General features: G+C 40.4%; 1 protein-coding gene across 7 annotated transcripts in view; it reads left to right on the forward strand.

Moving 5' to 3' along the window:
* The window catches only part of camta1a (calmodulin binding transcription activator 1a), a 278,414-nt gene that overhangs the window by 41,737 nt on the left and 220,933 nt on the right, over positions 1–15,744 (forward strand). Inside the window, exon 2 of one of the 7 annotated variants that reach the window (XM_087833488.1) lies at positions 3,754–3,834. The exons of the other annotated variants lie outside the window; for them this stretch is intronic. The gene's annotated coding sequence lies outside the window, so the exon portion shown is untranslated. The remainder of the gene's footprint in view (positions 1–3,753; positions 3,835–15,744) is intronic. 7 annotated transcript variants of the gene reach the window in all.

A 15,744-nucleotide genomic window follows, 5' to 3' on the forward strand; every position in this document is an offset into this window, starting at 1 on the left:
AGGGAGAGAACGGAATGAGCAGCAAGAGACTGGAGCTGACCCAGCCATTTTGATGCATATGTTGCACAGAAATATTGACCAGCTCTTTAGTCTGTGACTCCCTCAGGACTAGGTAATTGTCTGTCTGTGTTTCTATTGTTTAAACTAACTGCATTTTGGCAGTCTTCCTCCTCAAATCAAGATGGAAACCTTTGCAGAACAATGATGTGAGACAATGTGCATGCACTGATCATTGGAGGGAGCTTCAAAAATAATTGTATTTTGTTGTCATACAATCTAAAAAAAACCTATACTATAGTGCTATTAAATATCAAATTTATCTTAAGATCCTGCAGCCTAAACAAACCTAAACATTTTATTGCTTTCAGATGTATTTAGAAATAGAACATTTTTGGATTCCTCATAAGAAAAAGTAAAATTGAAGCAGATGCTGAATAAATTTTTATAATCATCATGATACATTGTTCCGCCTGTGATGTATTATCACAAAATATTGTGTATTATCACAAGCAATTAGTTTTAAATGAGATATTCTTTGTTTTCTTGCTAAATATGATTCTGTCTTCATCAGCCTTTTCTTTATTCTTCTGTTCTTTATAGGAAGAAAACATCTCTGTCTACTTATTTCTGTTAGACTATACATTGTGTGACATGTAAACAATTGTTCTGCTAATGATGCAGTGTTAATGTTAATTATTGACTATTTTATTTATATAAATAGCACGCTGAAAACATCCTAAACCAAGCAAAGATCACCAAGCGAGTGGATGGACATTTACATATAGACATTGGAAAAACAGTTAACAAAATTACTGCCCACTTGGCAGAGTAACACAAGAACTGACTACAAAATGAAAGCAGACTGTGTTGTGAACAATAAAACAAAAGGCTGGACTCATAACTTGCGAGTTTTTACTCACAGATGTAAATTTTCACATCAACTAATGAAAAAAGAGGGATAAAAAAAAAAAGTCACCCTTTTATTTTTCATTACCAATTACCAAGGGCAGGTCTTTTACTAAAAATTCATCTATGCAAAAATGCCAAATAAATCTTTTTGTTTGTGTTGGGTTTTAATGTATATGCATGCCGTGGGCTTGGATGGGACTCGTGTTTTTCTTTTCTTTCTATATTGGTATTAAAACCTGTTCTGAAAGCAGACATTTTCAATTTGTAGATGCAAAATATTGCAACGCTGATCTTTTGATGACTTGCATCTAATTTGGAATTAGCATATCCCAGTGAAGTGTACTGTAATTTGTCTTTGATGATTGGTTCGTCTGTAATAGATGGGGGATTGCCTGAGCTCCCTACTGCCCTGTATCTCTCTCTCGCCTTCCCTCTGCTGGAGAGGCACACAGAATCTTTGAAATGTGATTTGACCATCAGAGCAGTGAGAAAGCACTAATATTTTACTGACCTGAAATGAAAGGGATTAGGTGCAAAAACCTTTTGCAAAAGGCTATCTCGATTTACAGGTGATGTTTTGTTTGTTTATTTTTTTTTCATCCTTTAAAAAGAAGAGACTTGGATATAATCAAAAGATGTGTTCTAAAGCATAAAGCTTTGGGCTTTGAAGCTTTTCAAATGTTTTGCTGGGGGAGGCGAGGCGCTGGAACAGCATGTCTGCATTCAGAGTATCCATGAATCCCTGTCATCAGCTTCCTTCCATCTCCCTTTTCCTCACTTTTGCAAAATCTGGCTTTCACCACAGAGCAGATACAAATGCTAGATAATGAACAACGAGATGGCAGGGACTTTGGAAATGGGACTGTTTCAATTTCACAGCCAAGAGCAACATAGATTGCTTTTGTTTTATTGTGGGTATACGTGGCAAAAGAACTTTGCAATTATTTGCACAATTAGTTGTAATTATGGTATAAGCATTTATCTTGTGCACCCAAGAAATTCCAGTGTGTATTCTGCAGGGTAGGATAGGAAGAATTAGTATAGATTCTTTTCTCTGGTTGTTTGGTTGACGGCAATTAGCAGCTAATACCTGTGGGATCTCCTGTCTGCTCAAACCTGTGCTGTTTTCTGTTCCACAATGATCAGACAATTACTTATGGGCTGAGAACACTTGCAGGACTACGGTTTACACTAGGCATTGTCACAGTGGTAGACTACACTGTACAGCAGTTATTGTTGTTTTCTGGTTGAGTGTTCCCCTGCCTTCGTGACACACAGATTATGATGAGGTTACATTTGCTCTGCATGCTTTATCTTAGGTAGTGGAACTAATCACACACAGATGCAGATGCTTCCGAAGTGTCTCCCCAGCCCTTGGGCTTTCTTTCCTGTATTTCATTGCACTGCCGAAGGATCTCAAAAGACATTTATTTGTGAGTTTGTGCATGGTCTTCCTGAAGTGCTAGACACTAATAAAACCTAGTTTTGTTTTGAAAGGTATTTTCGTTCTTGTTTCAGTGCTGATACGCTGCCTCGGGGCTTAATGTGTACAGAGTGTTGTCTTACATCTAATGTTGTTTGGTTTTCATGCTCTGGCTCGGTTGAGGACCTGGAAACATGTTTCTCTTTTGTAGAACCATTTATATTGTGCCTTTTTGCCTACTAAGGGTGACATCTGTTCCCTTGAATGCTCCTTTAGATTTTGTTATTTGAGATTAAGTTTCCTACGTTTTAATTAAGAAAATGAGTCATCGGCCAGTTGCAGTAAAGATGAGATGATGTTTTAGTGGGCGTTGTGTTGGACTCCAGTCTAAAATTGGCAGTTTTTGTTGCTGGCATTTTTCTGTGCATGGACAATATCTTTCTTTTGCAATGTTAGGATCTGCATTGTTTTTGTTTCCTCTAATGAATTACAAAGGCTACATGTTAAAATGCTCTGCTGCTGACCCCATGGTAGTGCGGGGATCACGTAAACAGCATCGAGAGAGGAAAAGTGTAGAAATACTTTTAGAGACTGAAGATTTTGTTCAAGCACAACATGTTGAAAAACCCCAGAGTCGCATATTTGAATAATATTTGAAAGAATATGTTTTATTTGGTCTATTTTCTATCCACTTCACACAAACAATATCAAATAAATAAATGTGAACCATTTTATGCATAACAAAATGTGGAGACTTAAATAGATGAATAGTCTCTGCTTCCACTGCACAGCCATTTGTGTAGTTTTTCTTTATTTGGCAAAGAGTAATGCCTTTGTTGTCTTCAGTGTGCGGGAGCCTCACAGACTGTTTTCTAAGCCTGTATAGGAATCTTTCTCAGTTTTTTTTTTTTTTTTTGGGGGGGGGGGGGGGGGGGGGGGTTGAGCAAAAAATCAAACACACTCTTTGTCTTACTAGTGTCTACACTGTGGTAGAATTTGCTTTGTGTGTTACCGTAGGAGATGGGGCAGCCGTGAAAGCATGAAACCATGAAACATAGAGCATGAGTGATGCTGGCGGTGCACTGGCGCTTTGCTTAGTCTACCTAATTTTGCTGAGAGGTTTTGAAACAAGCAAACCCTTAATTTACGGTCTCGACACGGTTATAGGATGATAAAAAGATGCCTTCAATTGTTTTAAAGGGCTGGAATAAGTGTGTCTGCGATTCACTAAACTCTGAAATTGCCCTCCACCACTTAAGGAAACTGAGCACTTCTGGTTTGTACATTGCTGTGAATCAGTGCTTACTACAGCATTGTGTCACATTAATATTTGAGTGCTACATATTGTCAAATAGATGTAGGGCTTAAACAGCACTTACAGTGAAGTGTACTTACTTCAACTCCTTGTTTATTTCTTCCAGAGACATCCATGCAGACGCCATAATGGTTTCCGTGTTTAAATTGAACTTGACCTCTGACCCCTGACCTCCTGCATAAGCTTGGTAATCATTTCACTTTTTTTTTTGGTGCATTATGATTGATTTTAACCTTTTGCCATTATGTATCATGAACATTGCCATTATTTCTCACGGACTTGTTTTGTTCAACTTGCTTCTGTCTACTTGCCTTATTTTGCTTCCATCTGGTTAACTGTTATAATTGTTTCAATTTGTAAAATTATAACTGTTCCGTTACCCTGATTTATTTGTGTCCCATTTATTTCACACTTGTCTCTCTCTGTAGTTTGTTATTTCCACTGTCCTTGAGCCATTAGTGTGGGACAAATAAATTGTCAGTTGTGTTTGCTAATATCTTTAATTTCTTTCTTATATTCTATCATTTCATTTCATCATCTTTATATGATGAACCATCCAACCATGTTTTCATTGATTTCTTTAATCTATTACCAAGGATTACAACTCCCTATTTCACACATTGTGTACCGCAGTAAGTCTCTGTCAGTATCTCTCTCTTCCCTCCTCTTTTTCTCATATGTGTGTGGGTGGAGGCAATGTTTGAAAGTGACAACGCAAAGAAACTAAAGACAAAAAGGAGGAAATACGGCACAGCAGCGTATTGCAGTATCACATCCCTTGTGTGCATTATGCTATTATTTCCTGAAATATCAACCGAACACCCACCAGTCAGAGAATATGCACGGAATTGCATCGTTGTTTTTTGCCAGACGCAATCCAAAAACTTAGTGCTGGTAGACGGCAAGCATTCAGCAACAGCGATGGGCCAGTGGGCCGATGGTGTGGCAGGGCCTGGCCCAGACGTAAGGAGAGCTGGCAGCAGAAGGGAGAAGAGAGTCACAAGGTTGCAACCCAGAGCAGTAGACTTGCTTGTCTCAGCAGAGTAAACATCACCCCTCGTCTGCACACAGTAATGACTAACAGAGGGGGACGTGCACAGAAATACTATCAGGACTACTGCCTTGTCCTGCTAGACCCCACACATGCCATTCCTATCATCTCCCAGCCTTTGCATTCTGAAAACAAGCAGAGTGCTACAAGTATTATTAAAGGTGCGGCATGTCTTTTTACCTTTGCTCTTGTTTGGTTAAGGAAACATGGTCATGCTCTGTGGGCCGCCCATCTTACCCACAGGAAAGACAGATAGTAGAGAGTTTTGATGTAGTACTCTGGGTTGAGACAGTTGCATATATGTCGTACTGACCAGCGTGCACACTGATTTATCAGACTCCAATCAGGAGCAGTCAAACACAGCATAACAACAGGAAATTATGACTGATTGGGAGCATCTTGAGATCTGACCCCAAGTTGTTTGACTGATTTTCTTTTAATTGGTTGTCGTCTCCCACTTGACACCATCAAAGCTTCGCGCTGGAGGTGAGGCAGACGGAGTGGTTCTATAATAATACAGCAAGTATGATAAGACGCACTGCCTTAGAAACATTTTAAAATTTGATTGCAATCACAAACTAGTCACCAGATTATTGTCCTGATGCTAATGAAGAAATGACAAGATACTGTATGATTGCGCCAGCTGAAACAGGTATCTGCCAATGTTTTTCCCATACATTTATACCTTAGTCATCTAAATTGTGAGGATCTCTGATGCTAAACAGACAATAAAATAACAATAAACTGTTCAAATGTCAGCAGTTAATTTATGGACTTTGTTGTGTGGTTATATTTTTTAATTGCCACACCTCTTTTAGTGGTGTGGTGCAAATTTTCTATATCGGAGCCATCTGCTGTCCTAATGTTTTTACTGTTTGCTACTTTCACTTTCAAGCTTTAACTTTACTGTGCCCAAAGGGAAATTTGTCTCAAAATGCACAGAGTCTCAAGCATACGATACATAAAACATAAAACAGGAATACATAAAACATATGACATCAATATGTAGACCATATGCTAAAATTGTCTCCCTTTCATTATTAAAAGTACAGAGTAGTTGGAGACTTTAGTAGTTGGAGTAGTTGTACTTTAAAGAGCAAACGCTCTTTAAAGTACAAGGCTGTGAGCTGATCAAATTAAGTATTGTTACCAGTAAGTGTGAGCTAAACTTTGAACCTCCAACCCTAGGAGCATCCATCTAACGTGCTTCCAATTAAGAGCTTTCTTTGCACTCCTGTACATAGTGGAATATATAAACACTGACAAATTTCACTTGGGTTGCATTTTATTTATCCAGCACATTTTTACTGCAGAAACATTTGTTATATCCTGCTCAACAAAAGCAAGCTGTACTTTTTTTTGTAGTAAGGGCACACTCGCTCGTGTAGCGGGGCATTTGTTTAGGAGATACATTTTGAGAGCTTTAGAATGTATCTTATTGCAATCGAAAGCCATAAAAAGTCCATTTGAAAGTTGTTTACAACTCAAAGGTTTATCAAAGCACAATCCTCTATGAGAATTAAGGTGTGTTTCAAGCCATTCGTGCGCGCTGGTTTTTATCATCCAGCTGCATGAAGGGTAGTGACTGGAAAAGGTTGAGGACATAGTTGTAATACAAAGGAGGGGCACAGCTCTGAAATTTGCATGGTGAGGAGAAGCTGATGCTGCCTGAGACTCAGTGAAGACAAGTGTTTGCTATGCCTAGTGATGTGCGAGACAGAGCTAGTGGAAGATTATTGTTAGCATACTGAGAAAAGATCATGAATTCCAATGATTCCCCAAAGCGCAGGCAGACAATTTACTGAGACTGTGCTTTTACCCCCTCTATCTATGTATGTCACTACAGAGTGCTGTCACCACAGATGATTTTAGGTTGAGGGGAGCTGATGGTGTCCCCCTGTGCACTGATTCAACATCTGATAATGAGGAGGAAATGCTATTGCAGTTAAAAACACAAGTAATGTTTGAGGAAGGAAATAAGAGACGGCAAAGCCTTGCTCACCACGCAACACGATGAAGAAAAGTAAAATACAGATGACGGTGAAAAATTCATCCTTTAGAGCCTGTTTAATATGTGTTAAGGCATAGCATGTGAGACCTCTTAGCTCCAGTAATTTCACTACATCAAAGGCATTCCTCCTCCCCAAGCTCGTGTAGTCCTAAGAAGGGCTCATCATATCCAATCACACATTCACCCAAGAATCTTGCGAAGAATACCTCCAACCCTGTAATTTTGATCATCAAAACCGGACTAATACATGTTAGTCAACACCAAAACCGAGTGTTGCGCTGTGACGTCGATTGCAGCTGGTAGTCCTTGTCCCTCGTTGACCTGTTTTGTTAACTCTACTGCTGTATTTCACTGCCTGATTAGATGTCACTCAATTAAAAGCACATTTCTGCAGGGAGAGCAGGCTCTCTAGTTGCCATGGATGCTGTTGGAAAGGTAGCAGAACTGCGTAATGTGTGTCCCAGAGCACCATAATGAAATATCCACTCTCTTAAAGCAGAAATACACAGACAAACCAAACTTTCACACCCAATCAATGAAAGTTGTGTGGCAGGCTTTTTTTTTTTATGTTGAAAAATTAAAAAGGATGTGCCTAGTAAGTCACAGAGGACTCACCCATTTTATAGTCAGCTATGAGGAGCACGAGGATTAATAGACCTCTTCTAATATGCCTCGCATTGGTGGTCCCTGAACACCCTGATCAGGTAAGGCCCAGCGAAGCAAAGATCATTTATAAGTGGTTCATTATTTTACCTTCAGATTCCTCTGTCTGGCATTGATTTAATAAACACTGATGTATCTCCTTGTAGAAGAGAAGTGCCATTTTTCATTTCCCAGATTTGCTATCTTTGTTATCGCAGTTATCTGTTGAGCGCTGGCATTTCAGCGGTAATACGCTCCCAATCTCAGCTGTGTGCGGGAAGTGGGAAATAGTGCAATTCTTCTAGGGCAGATATTCCTTTTAATGTTTACTGAAAGATTCTTTAAAAGAAAATATTGTCTTTTATCTCTTCAACTCTGCGCCTGCACGTCCAGACTTGGCTTTGTAAATGAACAGTTTGTTTAATGAAGTTCCACTAAAGTGCTCTGATTATCTGTGAAAGGATTCAACAACGTGTGACATCAACAGTGAGGTACAATAATTAATGATCTATCAATGTGTTCTGATGATTAATGTATTTGTTTTTGCAGTTTGATGGACCCAAACTGTGTGAAATAGACAATGAGCTCCGCCATTGTGTATTCCCTGTGGTGGATGGAGGAAACAGCACTGAGGCACACTATAAAAAGCACAGAGAAGTGATGAAAGGGAAGGGAAATGCAGCCTCTTTATTATTAAGGTTAACTGTCAGTAAAGGCTCACACTCCTACCCTATCGTTTTTGTAACTGAGAAGCTTGTTGAGCTTGTTGTATATTTTTTTCTCTGCTCAAAGGATTCTCCTCTGAAGTGTTAAAAGCAGTTTGTGGTCAGATTAGGTGTGTATGGCTCGCACATCAAATCAAGATGAAAATGAAATGGAATGATCAATTTGCCCTGCATTAATCCCTCCTCTCCAGCTGCATCCTATTGATTTTCTTGTTCAGCTTCCCTGATAACAAGAATCATTTAAAGGTCACATTTTGATGTCTGTCAAAAAGAAAACATTCTTAATGCATTGTGAGTGGCCTTTGAGGCTTATGTTTGTCAGAAAGCACAGGCTGAATCTTGGCACCTCAGACAGATTATAGAGAAAACACAGCTAAATGGGCTAAGTTGCACTGGTTAAAGGTTTGTGAATGCGATACCGCTTATAAGTCAACTATGAAAGTTTTACGATCATTCTTAGAAGCAATCCTCTTCTTTAAAAGCAGCGTAATAATTATGATGTACTAAAATTATTCACGTATACACTTATAATTCATCAGAGGATTGCAGACGGTGCAAAACTCACTGGTGATGCATTGCTTAAAATAGCTTGCTGGATGCTGTCCTGATGGACATAGGAAAACAGTAGTAATGAGAGGCCTGTGTTGAGCTGTGTGTTTATTTTACCTTACTTTTATCTTAGGTTGCATAGATAGGTTGATGTTGGTTCTAGTTTTCTTTTCTGTTTTGAAAATCAGTGTTAACCCCCGGTGCAAGATGGTACACATTCACTGTATGATACAATAACTGTTCAGAGACAGGCACCCCTCCTGATTTTCACAAACATCCAGTGCTGACCTTTACTTGCTCCAGCTCCAGGATATAGAGCCATGCATCATGGACCCCTGCCTCGGGCACTTAGGATTCTGGGAGGGGGATGTCTTCAGGGAGAGTTTGATCAAACAGAAAGCACACGCAGTTATCAAAGCAGCTGCACTTTTTGTTTGTACAGTCTTATATAAATGCTAGCAACTGCAGTCAGTTAATTTACACGAAATAAAACTGCAGCAAAAAAATGTTTTAAAATATTTTACTCCTACCCAAATAAAAAGTTATATGTTTTATTCTCTGTTATAAAAATTAAATGGTATTCCTGTAATTTCTCAGGGGTGGCCACAAGCCTTGTACAAATTTTGATTACCATAAGCATGGGCGCAATTCTGGTGCAATGGAAAAGAAAAAGAGGATTAAGCTGAAATAATCCATTAATACGAAACATATTAGCAGGTTGTAGAGGGGTATTTTCAGCAGGTGCGGTCGGCGCAGGCTTCAGTAATGGCTAATCACATCAACTTTTCTCACCTTCATTAAAACCAGCAGACAGTTTAATGGGCGGGGAGGAACGTCTAGACTGGCTTCTCTGAAGAGAAGCAGGCTTTCTCTGGAGGCACCGGCTCTCTACTTCAAAATACAAACATGAATGTAAATGAACCAAAAATAACTTCTTTTCATCAGTTTACAGGAAAATTTTAACTGTTGCAAATGAGTTACTGTTATTATAGTGGATGATAATTTTGTGTACAAGTGCTTTGTTTAGTGGCACAGTAGGTTTTGTATGTTCTATTAGATGGTGTGCTCAGGAGACTTTAAAACATTGACTCTGGGCTGCATGTAACATTTATTTTTATTAATTCAACAAAAGAAAATCAGAGAATTGACAATTTGGATTAAACTGATAATTGTCTGGTAAAGTCAACAGAAACACTTTGGTTTCAAATGATTTAAATCGAGAAACGTGACCGCGGTGCACGCTGCACAGGCTGCAGCAGCCGGAAGGATTGGCATTTATATCCAGACAAAACAACTAACAATCAATTAACAAAACAGTGAGCAATTAATCTTCTTTTCTAATTAATTGATGCACACTGTTTGAGCCTGCCTTGCGACAGACAGGCGACCTGTCCAGGGTTTATCCCTCCTCTTGTCCTATGACAGTTGCAATATGCTCCACACCCACCCACCCAACCCCAACCCTGACTTGCAAAAGTGGAGGAAAATGGATGGATGGAATGAATATATGAACCAACTGTATTTTATGGCACATCTCAGATAACTCAGTGTCCATGGATTGCATCTTTACAATAATAAAAACGACATTTTATTGAGCTTTTACATTTCTACTGGATAAAATAAATAATATTCAAAGCAAAGCAAAGCAGAATGAACACGAAACGGCAAAGGTGATATGATGTAAATATTTGTTCCCTCTAAAGCCTCTAAAATTGATGTTAGCGCTCAAGCAGTTGTGATGGTATGAAAAAGAAAAAAGTTTATTCTGTGCCAAAAAAAGAAAATCTTTTAGTTTCCTCACAGTTTAAGGAACTCAGCAACAGAACGAAGATGTGAGTATATGACGCGTGCCACGTGTGTAGTTGTGTGTTGTACCTCTGAGCCCATGCTGATTTTTGTATCCTACAGGGGCCCCAAATAGAGGTTGAGGAGAGTTGACTGGGTTTAGGAGAAGAGGAGCAGAGAGCCCTTCCACTCAACGCCTGGGTCAATATAAAACCTCATTACTGGGGTGTCATAGAAAATTTGTGCACTTTCTGCTCCATCTAGCAGCAATTTTGCTGGATAAGCACTGCTCTCGTTTGGCCCGTTTTAAGCATTTTCACTAAAAAAAGGCTTGCAAACAGGAAGCCATCGCTTCCCCACAGGGGCCCTGGCAGTCCATATCCCCCAGTGCTGCCTGTGCTCTTATATATATGTGGTGCTATGTTTTTATATATGTGTGTGTGTGCACTCCCGCTCCTATATGCATACATTATATAGACAGTCATCTTATGACTTTTCCCTACCGATACAGTGTAGTATGGTGGCAGTGCAGGTACAGAGCGTGAAGGGTATGGATTCCACATTTCCATCTTAAGTTGTTTTCTTAGTTTGTTGTTAGTTGGACCTAAATCTGTTGTTAAGACAGCATTGTGCTTTTTCCCTTACTCTAAAGCTTGATGTTTTCCTGCTTTTTTCCTGTCGTGTGTTATGGGAACCATACATTTTAACCACGTTGTCTCTCATCTCCTCCCTGGTGTGAAAAAGAACATATCAAAGGAAAAATTACAGTTTCTTTTATTTCCACGGAGAAGCCGGTGGGGTCAAGGAAAGGTATTCATATGTTGTTTGAATGTTTATTTTCTCATCTGTGCAAAATTGAATTTTATGAAAGCAAACAGAATGACACGTTTATAAATATGGATGCCTGAATTCGAGACAAGCCTCTCAGCCAGTGCCACACTGGCCCCATTGCTTTATGGTGGGACATTGTAATTTCTGAAAGTGGAGAGGAGAAAAGAATGAATCAAAGGAAAATGATAAAGGATAGAAGTACCATTTGGCCATCCCTAAAGTGTTGTTCCTTTTTCTATTCTTTTTTTTTCCGTTTGTATACGAGCAGAGACAGTGTCTGGACAAAATGCACACAACAAAGATCCTGAATAAAACATGATCTGATAAAAGCCAAACATGCAGAAAATACTGGAAAGGTCAGAAAGAACCAAGGCCGTAATTATGGCAGGAGTATTTGCCAGGAATGCACTAATTAAACCACAGACAAATCTCCAGTTTCGACCTCCCCCCCCCTCACCCTACACCTCCACAGTAGGCCCACATATTAATCATTTGGAGGGGGGTTGCTGGTGCTGCTGTACTAACGTAGTGTACTTTAAAACAAACACAAATACAATACACAGACACTCTCATAACAGACCTATTATACTTGAGACCAAACAAGAAGTAGGGCAAGAGGAAGATCTAGATTGGTTCACGGAGTGTAAAGTTGGACTGAGCTGACGGTTGAGTAGCTTCCTGCTGAAATAAGGACTGGTACCAATCAGTCTCTAATTGAAGTAGGGTGGGAGGCCTTTTTTAACACTGGGGACTCTTGGCTCGGAGTAAAGGAAACAAAGGTAATGGAGGTGGGCTGTGTTGTTGCGAGTATCTTAGGCAGCACCACACAGGTTAAAGCTAAGACTGGATCGTGTTGTTTCCCACCTGCAGAGTTCCCTGTTAGTGCGTCTGTGTGTACATGTGTGTGTGCAGGACTGACTGTATCATGCTGTTCACCTCCAGTGGCGTGTCTGTAGGTGTCTTTCTCGTTAATGCCGGATGACTGGTGATAATCCAAGTGTTACCCCCTCTACTTTTGAGTTTACAATAGGTTACCACATACTGCCTGTGGGGAGAAGGGGGGGAAGCAAACAAACGTTTGAGTATCTTAAAATTTACCGAATATCAAACCACAATACACAGGTTTTATTTTAACGTTTTGCTCATCACGTAGAAAGAATATGAATTTTGTTATTGTATTCATTCGTGTGACAGAGCTCTAGTTGCGCAGAAACACCACACGTTCGCCTCTCTCTCTCTCTCAGCTGCTCCTTACAGTCTGGTATGGGGGAAAATGTTTAACAGGCCCCTGTGATCCAGATGGCTAACTGTACACGACCTCCAGCACTGAATGATAAATGGCAAAAAAGCGCATTTCATCCATTGCCCAGCTTACCTCCCGACTGCACACTGATATTCCTGCCGAAAGTGTGGCGAAAAGCACAGTTGGATGTATGGATGTGGGCTGCACAGGAGAGGGTTTGATATAGAATAATTCCATTTCTACAGCTATTCTGCTGACAGAAGCTACTTCAACTTTTGTGTTCCCAGGTAAGGGGTTCAAGTCGAAACTACCAGCTGATCAAATAAAATGCTGTCGAGGAAGATTAGAGCCTTCTGTAATATTCTGATTGTGAGCTTATGGGAAGCTTTGGCTACATTTTGTCCTTCTACTGGAGAAGAAGAATTGCCAACTGTAAGGGTCTGTTTTCTGGTTGTTCTGAGGAACAGGTGTGTTCCCTCAACACATCAGTGCTATAAGCATTGTTCAAGGAATTTCTAATGTTAATTGTGTGTTATACCACACCCTGTGGGGTGCTCTATAAAAGCAAGCCATCCAGTGAATTAGATTGTACGTATTACAACACAGCCTGAATGCAGTATCTGAGGATTGCGCTGTGTTTTTTGTTGTGTTCTGTTGTGTTGGGCTCTCCAGTTGCCTGTTCTGGGAGTGGAGACCTGGGGCTCACTGAGCCACATAACGGCCCCTGTCAGAGGAGGCCTGCTGGCTGGCTGGAGTAGCCATAGAGAGTATGTGGCCTTCACAGTTAATCATAACGCCAACTCACTCTTGCCTGATTGTACTGGCGGCTCCAGGGATCTGCCATAATTGGATCCTTGTAAGTGGGATGGAGGAGCTAAACAACCAGATTGCTGTTTGTTTATACCTTTTCATATATTAGTAACGTGCCGAGACTTCTCAAGCAGTCTGGGACTTGTCTCGCTGCTTGCCGCTCTAATTAGTAATTCATTCTTAACATATGCCTCAATTGTGGCCCTATCCAGCTATTTGTGATTAACTCCACTTTAATTAGAGTTGCTCATGCAGACTTTGGCTCTGCGTGGATGTGTAGTGGGCACTTAAAAACCACCAGCATGGGTTCATGTGGCAAAAAAGGTGCTGTTGATGGGTAGGCAGCGTTGTTAGAGCTAGAAATTTAAAATAGCATATGGTGCCAACGCCCGGGGGGAAAAAAAGGTGGGGAAATAGTGTGGGGATAGTAGAGATATGTATCGTAAAGAACCCAGAAACAGGAAACAAACAAATAAATCAATCAAATGAATGAAAGGTGAAATACATAAATATCTTTACATTGTTGCCACCGGCAAGCTTTCCAAAGCAATGTATTATAGCTATTGTTGAAGGCTGTGAAGGTGGCAGGTAGCGGAGTGTGATACAACTGGGATTATGCTTGATTTCAATGCATGAAAATACAAACATGGTATGAAATTGTCACTTCCAGGCCACTGGCTCTGTCTTGAATTGCATGATTTATTAACTTATACATTACACATACCAGTTCTTAAATATCAAAGCTTGATATGAATCTGTGATGGATTTTATTGTGCGCTGTGATCCCTCGACAGGCTAGAAAGACACACACTGAATTTCATCTAACGGTTTCTCACCTCTCTAATACTTGTCACCGCCCACTGGTTTAACAGCCTAACTTAATTAACTAGGATTACATATTTCTTTTATCAGTTTCTTTGCAGTAATTAAGTGACACATTTGTCAGACAGCCCCTAAGTCACCTTGGGGAGCGTGTGTGTAATGAGCGTATATGTACATTTTCGTGATATCTCAAATGGCAAACACGCAAGCTGCCCTACTGATATTATATAAGTTTGCAAAAATAAATCAAAAAACGGTTAACACATTGGAACACTTCAATACCAAAAGCCAGTAATTAAAAGGCGACAGCTTTGCAGATTAACTGCGGAATTGGGTTTGTGGGGAAACTCATGCAGCGAAGGGGGCATTTAGTCACATGGCCCCGAGTTCCCCCACAGATAAAGCTCATTTTCTCTAGCAGTGGGGTAGAAAGAGTGGAGAACACAGCCCATTTGGTTTTGGCCTCACATGGGGCCCACAGGGGTAGCCAGCATTTTATTTAAGGTCACCAGGAATAAATGGAATTCAGACTGTGTCTGGCAGGTTGCAGTGGACAGGGCCCAGACTGGGGCCTTCCACCTCTGCTGCCCCCAGGCGCCCTCTCCATCTCTTCTCGCAGGAGAGCGCAGTCCTTTTCCTGCCTTCCATTTCACTGTCTGTAGCCCCAGCTAAATACCTCACAACTCTCCTACTTCTAATACCAGCACTGTGTCAGAGGGTAATAGCATGTTAAAATCCCCCTCAGGTTGTTCAAAAGGGCGAATGCAGAAAAAAGGATCCCAGTAGAAAAGCTCTTAATTCCATTTAGCTCAATAATGAGAAACAAAGAGAAGGGGAGGCATGGGGAGGGCCTGCATTGTTGGGCCTGCAGTGTGTAACACATGAAACACAGACACCCCATGGTAGACCACATGAGATGATCCTCTGTGGGGCGACACTATACTAGAGCCACTCTGTAATAAAACTCACAATACACTGTCAGGGGAATGAGTGGCCATCACAGTTTAAGGGCTTTTCTCTCAGGTGGAGGCAACAAAAAGCTGCAGAGATGGATCTGGCTGCCAGTCAAGCTTTGTATCAGTGACTGTGCTTTTGAGGAAATATGAGAGGCTGGACTGCTGTCCCATCACAGCATGATTCAGAGTGAGAGGGATTGGAGCTCATGCTGAAGCCAAGCTGCTCTGCAGAGCTGTGACTATTTGAGTGGGCCATGTGTTGTGCTGAGATGGGGGAGGGCCCTGCTTGCTCTACCTTCAGACCGAGGCATACTGTACAAGTGCTAAACAGGGACTAACAGCGTTTTCCATATCTGTCAAGTGCTCTGCCTAATCACTTCTCACCATTTCCAACTTGTTATCTCCTAATATCTTATAAATGTCTGAAATGTGTGAAAAGAAAAAGCTTAGTATGCATTTCAGGAGCATATGGAGTATAATTGGTATACAGTGTGTAGCGGATCCCTTGCAAGCTGTTTCAGTGCATTAAAAAAATCGGAGCTAAACACAGAAGAATAATCTCTTTTTAATAACTGGTTATTTGTGAATTGTATTAGTATTTATTATTATTATTTCCATTATAATGTCATTAAAAACACACACAGAAGGATTTCTAAGGTGGTACATTTTTAC

Source organism: Neolamprologus brichardi, chromosome 20 (assembly GCF_056152115.1).
Source record: "Neolamprologus brichardi isolate AB-2024 chromosome 20, ASM5615211v1, whole genome shotgun sequence".
In the NCBI taxonomy this organism is placed as follows: Eukaryota; Metazoa; Chordata; class Actinopteri; order Cichliformes; family Cichlidae; genus Neolamprologus; species Neolamprologus brichardi.